A 15,752-nucleotide genomic window follows, 5' to 3' on the forward strand; every position below is an offset into this window, starting at 1 on the left:
CAGCTCTCATCATGTGTAATGGTAATCGTCTGGTAATCGAATTAAAAAATTTCATTTGTTAAGAAAACCACACTGTATCAGAATCTTAGGATACCCAAAATAACAATGTCTTAGGCAAGCAAGGGCTATAGTTCTTTGGAGGTAGACAATCTAGGGCTAATTTGGCAGCTCTGTTTCCTGGTAACTCCTCCATCTACTGTGTATGGTCTCATCTTTGTGGGATCTAGGGTGCAAATCATCTTATCCCTGTTCCCAGAAGCAGAGTGGAGGAAAAGACAAAGAAGGGAGGCAAGTGGTGGCAGACTCAGGCTCACCATCTGCATGTGTTTCCCTAAATCATTGGCCTCTATATTCTAAAAGAGTGTAATACACAGTGAAAGACCATATTCTCTAATAGGAGAGAGCAATACACAGATAACACCTCAAGACGCCCTGCTGCTGACTCTAGACCCTCTTCTCAAGGACTTTCCTTCTTTTCTTCCCTCACTCCCCCTCCCCCTCCCTTTTCTCCTGCATTCCCTTTCCTCCTCCCCACCTGCACTGCCACTTTACTTTGGTTAGCCACGAAGGCCCCACTCACAAAGCAAGTCTGTTGATGCTGAGGTTGCTTGGGGGCTGCTAGATCCGTCATCAGAGGGCAGGGGTCACAAATGAAGACTTCGTGTCTTAGCAGCCTTTGGAATCAGCTCTCAGAGAATGAGACAAAAAGATACAAGGGATGAAAGTTGCAGCCACTTGGCCAGCTACAGGATCTGCTCCTGGTCGCAGGAACAGCTGAGCTGGCATGCATGTACGCGCATATGTGTGCATGTGTGTGTTCGTATGCGTGTGTGAATGCATGTGTGTTGTTTATGTGAAATTTTAGCTACTTCATCTCTCAACAGCTCTCTCACAACCAAACCCCTTAAATGTTTTATTACCAACCCCTCTCTTATGACATTTTACTTTCTCTTTTTTCCTGCCTTTATTAAGATAGAATTGACATATGGCATTGTACTAGTTTCAGATGTACAATACAATTATTTGATATACGAATGTATCACAAGATGCTTACCATAATGAGTTTAATTAACATCTATCACCTCACATAGTCCATTTTTTTCCCCCTGTGATGTGAACTTTTTAAGATCTACTCTCTTAGCAACTTTCATATACACAACAGATACTGTTAACTAGGGTCACCATGCTGTACATTATACTCCCACTCCTTCCCCCATCCCGCACCTCCTGCCACTAGCAATCACCAATTTGTTCTCTGTAATTATGAGTTCAGCTGGTTTTTACATTCCACACATAGGTGACATCATATAGTATATGTCTTCCTCTGTCTGACTTAATTTCACTTAGCATAATGCCCTCCAGGTTTGTCCATGATCAAGACTTAAGTGGGGATTCAAAATACATTTTGGAGGGTGTCACTGATAGGAATTGGCAAATAACTGAATGTGGAGCATGAACGTTAGGAAAGTTAGGAAAAGGAACATAAGCTCCACAGGTTCTGGTTTCACGTAGGACCTGACCTACAGTAGGTTCTCAATAGATATTCATTGAATGAACAAAGGCACCATGTTTGGGCTTGCATCCTTTCTCATTATATTGATTTCTGTCCATGTGTGGTTTGTAGCTCCTGGAGGAGTCACGTGAAGGAGGAGTATGTGAAAACCACGGCTCAGAGAAGATAAGCAGCTTGCTCACAATAAGCCAGCTAGGAAGCTTCCCAGGCCTGTGCTCTTGAACCATTGTTCTACTGCTTCACACTCTGCTTCACGGAGAGGCAGGTGACAAATATGGGAATGGAGGCAAGACCAGGGAAGGGGAAGACCATATTCATGGCTCTTGAGTCATGTAGGTAATAGAGAAGGTGGCCAGAGAAAGGGAAGGGTGAGCTTCCAGTTGCTATTGGACACAGGCTGTCCTATGAGAGTTCCCTGACCCTGGGGTCAGTGACAGTGGCCGTAAGCACTGTACCCACATGGCGAGGGAATCTTTGCTGAGCCTAGAGCTTGCTGTCTCAGCACTGGAAGTCAAACACGTTGATTATTCTAGTGGAGGCCAGCCTTGCCCCCACCTCACCTCATGCCAATGGGACTCTAGTATAGATGATGAGAAAGCAAACAGGTTCTGAGCAACTGAGAAGAATTCAGGAATCTGTTTACTGGGCTCTTCTTCCTCCTTCCTTTGCCCAGTTTCCTTTTCTAACACAACTTAAGTAAAATGAAGAGATCCCCTACAGTTTGTAAGACACAGCAAGCGCTGTTGGGGTTTTTGGATCTCACAGCCCCAGGGATGTGTGATTGCCAGTTCTGAGGATGGACTCTTGCCCCCCTGCAGTGCTCCTTCCTACACCCGCTGGGACAGATCCAGATGGGGGAAAGGAAGGGGTAGGTGTGAGCTACAGGAGAGGTGTTCAGTAGAGACAGCCGTGGTATTTGCTGTTTGTCTCTGCCTGGGTTGGGTGACCACAGGCTCTGAGTATTTGTGTTTCCTGTCTCAGAATCTAGAAGCTGCAGGTGGGAAAGAATACAAATTAGAAGGTGTTCTCCTTGACGGATCATTTCCCCTCATGCTCCACATTCAGTTATTCGCCAATTCCTATCAGTGACACCCTCCAAAATGTATTTTGAATCCCCATTTCTCTGCACACCCACTTAAGTCTTGTTCATAATTTCCCACCTAGATTATTGCAATATTTTTGTACATGCTCTCTCCTTCCACCCTTGCCTTCTCTTTCCACCCCAAATCCATAGACAACCAATGTAATTATTTCTCTTGTACCTAGAGCAAAATCCAACCTCATTACCAGGGCCCATAGGTCCCAACTGATGTGAGCCTACCTGAGAAATTTTTAAAAAATGTTCATTTATTTCGAGAGAGGGAAGGGGCAGAGAGATAGAGGGAGAGAGAAAGAATCCCAAGCAGGCTCCAGAGCACACCATCAGTGCAGAGCCCAATGTGGGACTCCATCTAAAAGTAAGCTGACTGGGCCACCAGGGCATCCCCTGAGAATTTTTTTACTTTATCTCATTTACTTCACTACTCTCACTCATTAGGCTGCAAAAACTCAGATTAAAAGAAAATAACAGCTTGTGGGCATTTGGGTAGCTCAGTTGGGTCAGTGTCTGACTCTTGATCTTGGCTCAGGTTATGATCTCATGGTTTGTGAATCTGAGGCCCCTGTCCAGCTCTCAATGACAGTATGGAACCTGTTTGAGATTCCATCTTTGCCTCTTCCCCATGCACACTCTCTCTCTCAAAATAAATAAATAAATAATTTTTTTTTAAAAATAACAGCTTGAGTTATAATTCATATATCATGTACCTCACCAACTTGAAGTATACAATTTAATGTTTTTTAGTAGAGCTATGGAATGTGCAATCATCACCACAATCAAGTTTGGAACATTTTATCACCTCCTCTCCCCAAATCCAGTACCTACTAGCAATAACTCCTCATATCCCCTCAACTTCTCTAGCCTAAGAAGACCACTCTACTTTCTGTCTTTCCAGATTTATCTGGTCTTATTTTTAACTTGTGAAGACACCAAGCTTTTTCCTCCATTAGATCCTTGCGCATGTGATTTCCTCTGCCTAGAAATCTCTCATTCTACTCTTTAGGGTTCCACATTCCTTTCACCCCACAACTTCCATGGTTGCTTCCTCCATGTGCATGCCTATAATGAAATGTAATCAACTCAGAACTTTCCTGAATACCCTATCAAAGACTACGTTTCCAACATTTTCCTTTATCATAGCTCCTTGTTTTCTTCTTTGCACCTCCAGTTGTTAATCATTGGTTTATTAACTTTTCATTGCCTTATTCTTTCCAGTTGGTTTTAAGCTGTGAATACAGCTCTCCTGTTCTCTGTTGTAGCTCTAGTTCCTACTACAGAGCCTAGCAATCAGAAGAGCCTCAATAAACATTTGACGAAAAAAGAAAGAAAGAAAGAAAGAAAGAAAGAAAGAAAGAAAGAAAGAAAGAAAAGGAAAGAAAAGAAAGAAGTTAAAAAAGAAAGAAAAAACACAGAGTTCAATTGTCTGACACTGCCTGGAAATAAGACTTCTTGCTTATTTGAGCGATAGATATTACAGTGCACCATCGTTTACACCATCTAGCTTTTCTACTGGCTTAAGACAGAAGCTTTAGAACAAGCTTCTCTTCAAATCATCTTTAACAGCTGGCCTGAAGTGTTTTTCCCCCCAAAAAACAAGGGTAGTTGTCCTAAAGAAGTTTGAACAGAACATGCCAATATGGTGGCAGCATGCATCTGTACGAATGGTGGCATGCCATTTGAGAGGTTCTGCTTTTCCTCCTCTTAAGATTATTGATTACTGCTTCTTTCCCATAAACATTAACAGCAAGACAATCATTTGTTGTTAACAGTTGTCTGATCATTAGACAAAGACAGCAGCCCTGTCCACCAGGTCTCCCTACTGCTATAAGGGATCCATTTAGTGTTTCTTCAGTATAAAAATCTGGATGAGGACCCCCTTCCACCACCATCAGCACTTTCCATGGTTCAGTAGTTAGCTCTGGGAAAAAAATGAGATTGTAAACCAATGGAAGGGAAGAATATATTCTATTCCAACCTGTATGGACCGCTATCTTACCCCCAACAATACACATGTCCAAGAAACTCACAAACAATAGCTACTTATGAACAATTATTGAATAAATGACAACTAATTAGGTAATATTTCCCATCTTTCCTTCCTGCTTTCATTCTCACCTCCCCATCCCCTTGGTTTACCTACCCCTCTTGTCAATCCAGAGCTTTTAGTCTGCTCAGATGTTTCAATCATGGAGAAAGTCAAGCTGATCAACTAATTCACACTATGCTGTTTTATGGACATAAGCATTGGTGTGCTGGAACACTTCATAACTGTTTACAAGAGCCGACTGTCTGTATCTCTTACCAATTCTACCTTTGTTGACATCAGGTTGGAAGCTTGATATCAGCAGTGGTAGGTATAGTTACAAAGAACCAGAGAAATTGGCAAATGCTACAAATCAGAGTACTTTTATTATTAAAATTATTATTATTATTATTATTATTATTATTATTGAGAGTCAGTTGTTAAACATTTGCCAGTATAGTACTGACCTGATGTATTCACTTTATTCCCTACCTGTCTCTCTACCTCCTTTTTCTAAGAAAATTTCTGACCAAGCTTAATTCAAAGAATGACTCACCAAAAAGTCTTTGAGGCCATATATTTATAAAGCAAATACTTTTCCCCTCTCTCCTGCTTGGGCTCTTTTATAGCTTTCACTGTTCAGTCCATCCTACCCTTGGCTTGGCTCTTAACAATGCACTTCCTAATTTGCCAAAACAGGGTAAAAACTACTGTAGGGATTTTAGCTGACTTCTTTACATCAGCTTAGAGAGAATGAAAAAACTACCTTATGTAGATATCTTCCAGTCCTCATATTGAACCAGACTTAGTGGTGTTTAAAACTGACATCAGTGCAGGGCGGCTGGGTGGCTCAGTTGATGAAGCATCTGACTCCTGATCTCAGCTCAGGTCATGATCTCTGGGTTTGTGAGTCCATGTCCCATGTCTGGCTTTCTGCTATGTGGAGCTTGCTTGAGATTCTCTCTCTGTCTTTCACTGCCCTTCTCTGCCCCCTGCTTACACATGTGTTCGTTCTCGCACACTTTCTCTCAAAAATAAATACAGAAGTGTAAAAAAATTGTTATCAGTTCATATATCTAGACCTAGTTTCAACCTTCTTCACTTCTGGCTTCCAAGACCACAGGAAATTACCTGTCTCATGGCTTAGTAACAGAAGCACTGACTCAGAATTTAAGTCTGCCAGAAAAATAAGATACTATTAGTACCTTAGTATTAGTGGTCCTCAACCTGACTGCACATGAGCATCACCTGAACAACTTTAAAAAAATTATGAAGGCCTAGGCCTCACTCTAGACCAGTTTAACAAAAATCTCCAGGGTAAGGATGGGGCATTCCTAGTTTTAGTAGCTCCCCAGGTGATTCTAAGGCATCACCAAAGGGAACCACTGATATAATCACACCTCAATTTTTCAGATTGAAAAACCTGATCACCAGTTCCAAGAGCCTTGCTCAAAGCCCCAGGGTGGCTGAGCGAAGGCAGAGCTAGTCTAAGACTCAGATCTCTTTGACTCCCAGATCTCAGATCTTCCACAACCTCAGGACTTCCTCATCCCTGTTTCATAAGGCCCCCAAACATGAGTCATAGATACAACAGAGGCTTCTGTATGGCAGGAACCCCATAAGGGACAGAAAGTCTTTACAAGATCTGAATCCATTCATAAAACTGATTGATCCTTGACCTTGAGCAAATGATTTCCCATTTTCCCACTTTTTCAGGATTTCTAAACTTAAAGGGAGAAGCTGGGTGATAAGATATAATAATATAAGTTATGTAAGGACAGGGACTGCTTTATTCTGTCAGGCTTAGGGTCTGATCAAGGACCACATGTCCGTTAATCCATCTATAACAACAGTTGACCCTTGAACATCACAGATTGGAACTATGAGGGCAACTTAGCAGATTTTTTTTCTATAAGTACAACACTGTAAATGTATTTTCCCTTCCTTACAATTTTCTTAATAACTTTTTCTTTTCTCATACTTAATTGTAAGAATACATTATATACACAATACCTATAATATGCAAAACATGTGTTAGGAGACTATGTTATCAGGAAGACTTCAGGTCAACAGTAGACTATTAGTAGTTAAGTTTGGGGGGAGTTATACATGGATTTTTGATTGTGTAGGGGTTGGTGCCCCTAACCCCTGTGTTATTTCAAGGGTCAATTGTATTTGATTTGTTAAGTGTCTTGGCTAGATGTTTGAAGTCATTTGATAATGTGGTTTTAAGGTGTGGACTTTGAAGTCCTGTAGCCTGGGTTCAAATCCTGTTCCACTATTGGCCAAACTGAGACTTTGACTATGTTATTTAACCACTCTGTGCTTCACTTTAAAAAAAATTAAAGATTAAAAAGGCAGTGTACAGAGAGCACTTAGCACATTGCCTGGTCGAGAATTTCAAAAAATACTAATTATTATTGTTTGGTTGAATCAACCTATCACCACCTTTTCACTTGAATGCTGCTGGGTGAGGTGAAGAGAAATTTAATAGTGATGAGCATCCTTTGAACATCTTGAACTGAAATCTCTGCCTTGGTCTTGAGGGTTGCTAGTAGCTAAGACAAAGCTACAATGTACCCTCAAGGACACAAGAAGCAGCCCGGAATGGTAGACACTAGACTGTCCCCTTCTTCCTCTTTCAGTGAATGGCACTGATTCTTTTTTAAAATTTTATTTTAGAAGGCTATTTTATTAGCACTGAATTACATTAAAAAAAATACCTGGTTCTAACATGATCATTAGAAAACATATTAGCTTATGAAAATATGATCTATATAAAATTTCAGGGACAATAATATTACCCATATTACTCTTATAAAAACTTTTGAGATACAATTCATATATTAGTTTCAAGTGTACAGCATAATGATTTGTATTTGTATGTATTGCAAAATTATCACTACAATAAGTCTAGTCAACATCTGTCAACACACAGAGTTACAAATATTTTTCTTGTAATGAGAACTTCTAAGATCTACTCTCTCAGCATCTCTTGAAATATACAATCCAGTATTATTAGCTATAGTCACTGTGCTGTATATTAGGCATTGGTTCTTGAGGGCAGCGGTTCCAATGGGCCTCCTGTTCTCTCCTCTAACTGGGCATTGGCCTCCAGGCCGGAGGTGTCAGACCCACAGAGTGCTAGTACAATGGCGGTTTGGCAGCCACTCCCCATGTCCTGATCCTCCCAGGGCCATTTTTCAGCCTGAGTTTGCTTCTCACCCAGCATCCAAGTTCAGCAGACATCTCCTTCCAGACTGATAGGAGATGATATCAGAAACCTGTCCCCATTCATAACACTGACATGGCTCCTGCTCTTCAGATCACTTTTTAATGAAAACTCCCATTAGATTAAAGCAGAGCAGAGGAAAGAACAGAATGATAAATGTCCTAAAGCAAAATGAGATATAGTTCAGAGATGGTTGGGTTGCAGTTGTTTTTTAAGACAAACATTTTATGAAAGACATTGGCAAAAGTGTCAAAAGCCTTCTATCTCATTTTCAAATATTAGCACAGGATATTTCCTTCTGGTTATTATTAGATGTAGAAATTTGTTCCCATATAGGGCCCAGTGTGGAGCTCAGTCTTCCCCTTCAACCAGAGTATCTTTCTAAAAACTGGTTCTAATGCTAGACAATGAGGAAATGGATGCAAAGAAACATGCAGATGGATCAAAATACAGTTGGACAGGGCTTTCAGAATTTCATTAGATGGAAAACTGAATTTACAAAACAGCATACAAATATTCACTTCTCAAAAGGATTCACCATCACCCATTCAAGTAGGATGAATACATGTATATATAAGTATTTTCGTATTTCCCTACCAGTTTTCCCTGTAACAATCTTTTCAGTTTTCTTTAATAGCTATTTTAACCCTCAACCTCAATCCTGTTCATAGCAATTTATCCGAACTTGAATTTACCAAAAATCAAAAACTTAAGGAATTCAGGAAATCTACCAATATCTCAAAATAAGCATTCTCTTCCCTCTCAGAATAACCAGTCTGCCTATCCTGATAATATGCTTGCACTGGTGAGATGGCATTTTACCCTCACCTATCATTAAGAATTTGCTATAAAATTTTTCTCAAAGAACATATGTGGACCATGAAATGTTGGAGAATTTTCCAAGGTATTAGCCAGCCCCAATTCTTCACTTTATAGATGAAGAAATCAAGATCAACAAGATGAAGACAATTTTTCCAAAGTCACAAGAAAATTCCTCCAAGGTCAGAAGAAGCAAGGTTAGGATTAGAACCCAGGACTCTTGACTCATAACTGATTGTTAATTAATTAACTGTTAATTAACAGTTTTGCATGATTACTTTCTGCCCAAACTGTGCAAGATACTAGAACAAATAAACAAACCAGAAAGATACACTCCTGCCCTCATGTGTAGTGGGAAAGCTGACCTACAGGTACAAACTCAAGTGTTATGTAAAGATGGTAACAGGATACTTCACCTGGTCTAGGGCACCAGGCACAGCATCCCTGATGAAATGACCTTTGGGCTGAAATCTAAGAACCAGATGAATAGGAATGAACTGGATTAAGAAGCATGGCCTTGGGGAGGAGGAGGAGAAGATTCCAGGCAAAGATTCTAAATGTTTTCCAGTATATATCACAATTTCTTGTCCACTGAATCACACAGAATGCAGCTGTGGTAGTGTTTTTCTTTTAGCCACCTTATTTTTATCTTTCCTTTGATTTAGGTAGGTATAATTTAAGAATGTAATCTCCAATCATCAATTCCTATTGATGACAAGAATCAGCAAGCCCTAGCTTAGGAGGAAGGTAAAGCTGGGAGTCTGGGGTGACTTGTTTGGTATGATTTTAAAAATATGTTTTCACTCATAAGTCTAACAGGAGAAACTTAACAGAGGACCATGGGGAGGGGAAGTAGGGGGAAAGAGTTAGGGAGAGGGAGGGAGGCAATTCATGAGAGACTCTTGAATACTGAAAACAAACTGAGGGCTAAAGGGAGAGGGGGAAAGGGGAAGAGGGGTGATGGACATGGAGGAGGACACTTGTGGGGAAGAGCACTGAGTGTTATATGGAAACCTACTTGACAATAAACTATAAATTTAAAAAAATCATGATAGTGAAAAATTGGTTGGTACTCATTCTAAACTCACCCAAAGCATTGGTTTTCAGTCTACTTTCATATTATTCCAGAATTGGAAAAGATCTGCCTCACCCCAAGTCTCTTGATTTTCACCTCTCATTAAACTCAATCCATTTACACTTTCATAGTTTCTTTGTCTGAAATACCGGGAAAAGAGCATAAATTTGGAAGCATAGAGAGATCATGATGCCAGACAGGAATTAAGAGCTTTAGAATTACCAGAGAGACTTCAATATCTGGCCTTCATCTTAAAAGCAAGGAAATTTGAAACACATAAGTAAGCTCTGCATATAAAAGGAGGTGGGAAAGAGTAATCAGGAAAGGAGACACCAGGGAAGTAATGCTGTAGGACTTGTAGTGGCTTTCAGTCCATTCTTCTAGATGTGAACTGCTACAAACTGATTTGAGCACCTCTCTTGTTTGGTATTTTCATATTCTATTAATAACGTAACCCATTACACTTTCTAAGTTGCAAGGTCTAGAGTAGTTAGAAGTTGTAGGACATGTAAGACGCAAATGAGCAGTGTACATACACATCAACTGGATGCATGGATATGGGGGATTTCCAGTCTATCCCAAAAGGGGAGAATGAAGGACTCTGAAGCTATGACAGATAATTGACACTTTCTCAGCATGGACCATCAATGCTATATAGATTTACTATCCAGTGTTTATCTGTGCTTCTGTGTTTGCATTATAAATATGCTCTTGAGATTTTTAACATGCTGAATCTTAGTGGGAAATTGTGATTCATGTGGATACTGTTACAATTTTAAAGAAATAAAGCATTCTTCAAGGTTCTCTCTAGTTTGAATCTTTAAAATGCATATAAAAATAAGTATTAAAAGAGTGAAGGATGCAGGCTGCCAGGCTAAATGAGAACACTGGTTTAGGAATTTAACCCACAAGAGTATCAGACCACCAGTGACAGTGTATATAGAAGAGCTACAAAAGACAATAGTATAATTATGTAACTTGTCTTACAAATGATCTCAAAGAACAGGACTAGATGAAGGACTTATCTTCATCATGGCCGCTAACTTCAAGCATGACTGAGTCATGACCCATTAATATGATTTCACAACCATTCTTCAGTTTCTTCTTTTCTCAGTTCTTATATTTGCCAGCAGTACCAACCTCTCCTCATCTCTTCTAGGACAGAAGCCTGGCATTAGCTTTCTCCATTCCCCATTATTAATCATCTGTATATAATCTGTCACCCAATCTGTTTGTTTCTTCTTTCACTAATCTCTTGGGTTACTTCTTTGGGCTTCTTTTTTCTTTGTCACCATTCTACTCCAAAACCCTAAAAGCCCCAGCTGGAATGCTGCAATTATTTAACTAGTCCATGATTAACCAACCCCTCTTCTGTGTTTAGAGAATTCTATGTTGTGGGAATCTTGACAGGAGTCTGTGTTATTGTGATTTACAATAAGATATATAGATTTGGTCTTTGTCTCATTTTCTGGCACAGAGCTTCTAAAGCCCTTGGAACCTCCCAAGTGATGAGAGTATAGAGGTATTTTTGTAATGTTAATGAGATGATTTTTGGAAAGCCCCTAGGTAACCAAAGGATGGGGGCTGGTTGCCAGGGGGCTCAACCATCTGATTAGAGGGTTGGAACTTTCATTCCCACCCAAACCTCCAAGAAGGGGAGAAGGGCTAGAGGTTGAATCAATCGCCAATGGCCAATGATTTATCCAATCATTCCTCGGTAATAAAGGCTCCATAAAACCTCAAGAAAGATGGGAGCTTCCTGAATGGTGAACAAGTGGAGATTTAGGGAGAGTTCTGTGCCCTTTTCCCCATATGTTGCCCTACATATCTCTTCCATCTGACGATTTCTGAGTTATGTCCTTTTAAAAATAAACTAGTAACAAAATCTTTGAGTTCTGTGAGTCCCTCTAGCAAATTAATTAAGCCCAAGGACGGGTTTTTAAGAACTTCTGATTTAAAGTCAGCTGGTGAGAAGCATAGGTAACAACCTGGGCTTGCAGTTGGCATCTGAGGTAGAGGGCAATCTGCAGGACTAAGCCCTTAACCTGTGGAATCTGTTGCTATCTCTGAACAGATAGGGTCAGCATTGAGTTGAATTGTAGGACACCCAGCTGGTGTCTGAAAACTGCCTGTGGTATAGGAACTACCACCACACATTGGAGTTGTGTTCAAAATCATTAGAGGCAGAGCCAACTTCCTTCTGCAGAAGCCAGAAAGGGCAGATGAGGTCTCCCAGCCTCTCCTGCAGCTGGAGCTCAGGTGTCTGCCCCTGGGCTTGGCCAATCAGAAGTACTCATACTAAATCTGAGACTATGATGCATCGGATGGAAAAAGTTGAGAATTTTTCACGGCAGTCACAGTGCCCATGGATGTCTTCAGTGCTGCACATGACCTTAGCAAGCCAAGTCAGCTACAGCTTTGATGTCCAGTACTCAGCTTCTGTGCAGCTGCTGTGCAGACACTGTCCTCTGTGGGAGTGACTTCAACTGCAGCTCTGGCTGTGTTGTCCCTTTCAGTTCTACTCATTCCCTCAGTCCTTCCTCAGTTCTCTAAACTTCCCAGCATTTCTGTGAGCTATCCAATGCCCATTTGAAAAATTTCTTTCATGCTTAAGACAGCAAGAATTGGTGTTTGTTCTGAGGACATTCAGTGATACATCAGTCCCTATATCTGTCCCTGTTCTCAAGCTAACACTCATATCCCTGCCAAACTTTTCAAAAACTTCACCTTTTTTTAATAGAAAGTTTTTTAAATTTTTTAAACTTTTATTTATTTTTGAAAGACAGAGAGAGACAAAGTGTGAATGGGGGAGGAGCAGAGAGAGGGAGACACAGAATCTGAAACTGGCAGCACAGAGCCTGATGTGGGCTCAAACCCACGGACCATGAGATCATGACCTGAGCCAAAGTTGGATGCTTAACCAACTAAGCCATCCAGGCGCCCCACAAAAACTTCACCTTTATTGAGGCACCTGAGTGGCTCAGTTGGTTAAGTGTCTGATTTTGGCTCAGATCATGATCTCAGGTTGTGTGAGTTTGAGCGCCATGTCAGGTTCTGTGCCTACAGCTTAGAGCCTGGGGCCTGCTTCCGTTTCTGTGACTCCCCCTCTCTCTGCCCCTCCTCTGCTTGTTCTCTCTCTCTCAAAAATAAACATTAAAAAGAATTTTTAAAAACACAAAAAAACCCTTCACCTTTACCATATCATTTCTTAATATATGCTAAGACGACATAATGGATTCTACATAAAGGTAAGCTCCTTAGTTTCCTTTTCAACATTCTGAATAATCCAGTCCCTTTCAATCTAATGTTAGCTGCTATTTTCTCTGCTGTCTGGCCAGTAATCTAAAAAAAAATTATGAGACTTGTAGAGATAAACATATTAAAAGCCAGTATACATACAACTAAAGCAAACACTTCATAAAAAATACTTAAATTATATGTGATAAACTCTAAACTCTGATATTTCTACTCCGTTCTTTTTTTTTTCACTTTCACCCATCAAATTGATTTGTAAAACACAGGTTTTCAGACCACCCATATTCTGTCACTGGTTTATGACATGGGCGGGAAGTAAGTAAAGGAATTAACTCAAAATTTTCAATTAATCTCACTTTTCCTATTAGGGTTTGTTATATATACATAAATGTTGCTGGGAAAAAATACAAAATTGGCATCATGACAAAGAAGGCCTAGGGATACGGTCATTCTCAGGACTACTGAATAATGCTTGAATACAGAGTTAAATCAAACACAAAACAATTTTTTTCCCTTCCAAACTTCAACTTGATTTTGCACATTCCTTTAGAAGAACAGCTTGGTCCCACATATTCACAAAGACTCTTTGGCCCCATTAGTCTCTTGGTTCAAGGGTTTGGGCCCTGGCTCCCCTGATTTGACCCAGGATATTTCTCTACAGAAATACAAACCAAACACATGTGTCACAGTCATTGCCAAATGAAAGAGGTGGAAACAGATTAGTAAGATGACTACTCTAAAATCATTAGCAAAAGTCAGGTCTACAAGGCTGGGCATGAGTAGCTTCAATGAGCTATTAAAACTGCCAGTATCTTGCTTTACTAAAAGCCAAACGTTGATTTAGGAGATGAAAATGGGGCTGAGGATGGGGGTGGGAGCCCAGAAAAAGGGTCAGGTGCACAGTGAAAAGGCCACAACACAGGGTTGCTGGCGGCACATCTGAGGTCCCGCCCTGGGGACTCTCTCACCAGCTGCTGCTTATCCCCCCCTTCCTCGAGATTTCTGAGGTCAGTGTATTTAGTTAGGCCTTAGGTTGCTGGCCTGGGGCCCTTGTGCTTTGCAGCCTGTTAGAACAATATGTCTACCTTTCTGAATATCTGATAGATACTAGATACACTCCTTCGAGACTAGAATACATACTGAGCTAAGACAGAATTCTTCTTTCCGTTAATTCCACCATGGTTCATATTCAACACATCACTGTATTCATCTGTCTTTGTGGGCTGGAAAGCCTGCCATATGGAATCAGATACACAGAGCAGGTTCTCCCCCCACCCCCGAGAGCTTGGGAGAGCATAAATAATGACCCTCTCTCCCTTCCTCGTATTGGCTGAAAGCTCTTAGACCCCCAGCTATTTCCAATCACTTCGGAGTTTTCTGCAGCTCTGCTCCACATCTTTTCTCTACATCGAAAGAAGCACAGAAGAGCTGCCCTAATAAAACCAAACCAGAAATTCCCTGGAAAACAGAAAAATGCATCCCGTGTCCCACATCCAGATTGTCCCATTTCTCTTCCTTTTCCCCACCTCTTCCGGGCCATCCTCATATTCCTTTCAGAGCTTCTGGCTTTTGTTGCCGTGAAAAGCTGCTGGTTGTAGGGAGACCGGCATTTATTTGTTTTTTCTTTGTCTAATCCACAGGGATGTCTTTGCCTTTCTCTGAAACACCATTTGACGGTGGGCATAAAGTAGATGAAGGTTACTAATGGATCGCTGATAAGAAGTCTCAAAATTGGAAACAATCGATAACAAGTATTCCTAGTGCCCCTAATTATGCCCTCCACCCCATACGGTGGGAGGTAATGCAGAATCAGGATTAAGAACCTGTCATCAGATGACTTGGATGTCAAACCTGCTTTGTCTCTTTATCTCCTTATCTGAATTTGATACATTACTTAACTCTCCCTCCCCTCCCCACAAAGCCTTGATTTCCTTCTTCACACCCTCGTTATTATTATCCACTACAGGGACAGAGGAGTGAGCTCTACCCCTCTAGGAGCTTGCACTTCAAGCCACACCGTCTACATCATTGTCATCCCAGTGTTCCACCAACTGTGGAACTCGCCATGGCCATCAAGTCCCTGGTGAAAATGGGAGAGTATGGGTCAAGCGCTTTTCTTTTTTGTTTTTGTTTTTTTTTCATTTTGCATTTTCTTTCATTATATACTCAAAGTCATGCCTACTGCACCTCTAAACATTTCATTAAATCCAATGATACAGCAAACACTCCCAAAATAAACTTAGATTGTATCGCAGTTTCACTTAACAGTATATAAAATGCTGTGTTGTGACAGGTATCAACTATCCATTAGATACTGAATCAATTTTTCTTAAGCACTACTAACTGCTTGCTTTTCTTGAAGCTAGATCATTCTGAAAATTTCCTGTTAGACCTATGAGCGTGAACATATGGTATCTGTCCTTCTCTGCCTGGCTTATTTCGCTTAGCATGATACCCTCGAGGTCCATCCACTTTCCTACAAATGGCCAGATTTCATTCTTTTTCATTGCCATGTAATACTCCATTGTGTATATATACCACATCTTCTTGATCCACTCATCAGGTGATGGGCATTTAGGCTCTTTCCATGTTTTGGCTATTGTTGACAGTGCTGCTATGAACATTGGGGTCCATGTGTTCCTATGCATCAGCACTTCTGTATCCCTTGGGTAAATCCTTAGCAGTGCTATTGCTGGGTCATAAGGGAGTTCTATGGATAGTTTTTTGAGGAACCTC

The sequence above is a fragment of the Suricata suricatta genome, chromosome 9 (assembly GCF_006229205.1).
Source record: "Suricata suricatta isolate VVHF042 chromosome 9, meerkat_22Aug2017_6uvM2_HiC, whole genome shotgun sequence".
Taxonomy (NCBI): domain Eukaryota; kingdom Metazoa; phylum Chordata; class Mammalia; order Carnivora; family Herpestidae; genus Suricata; species Suricata suricatta.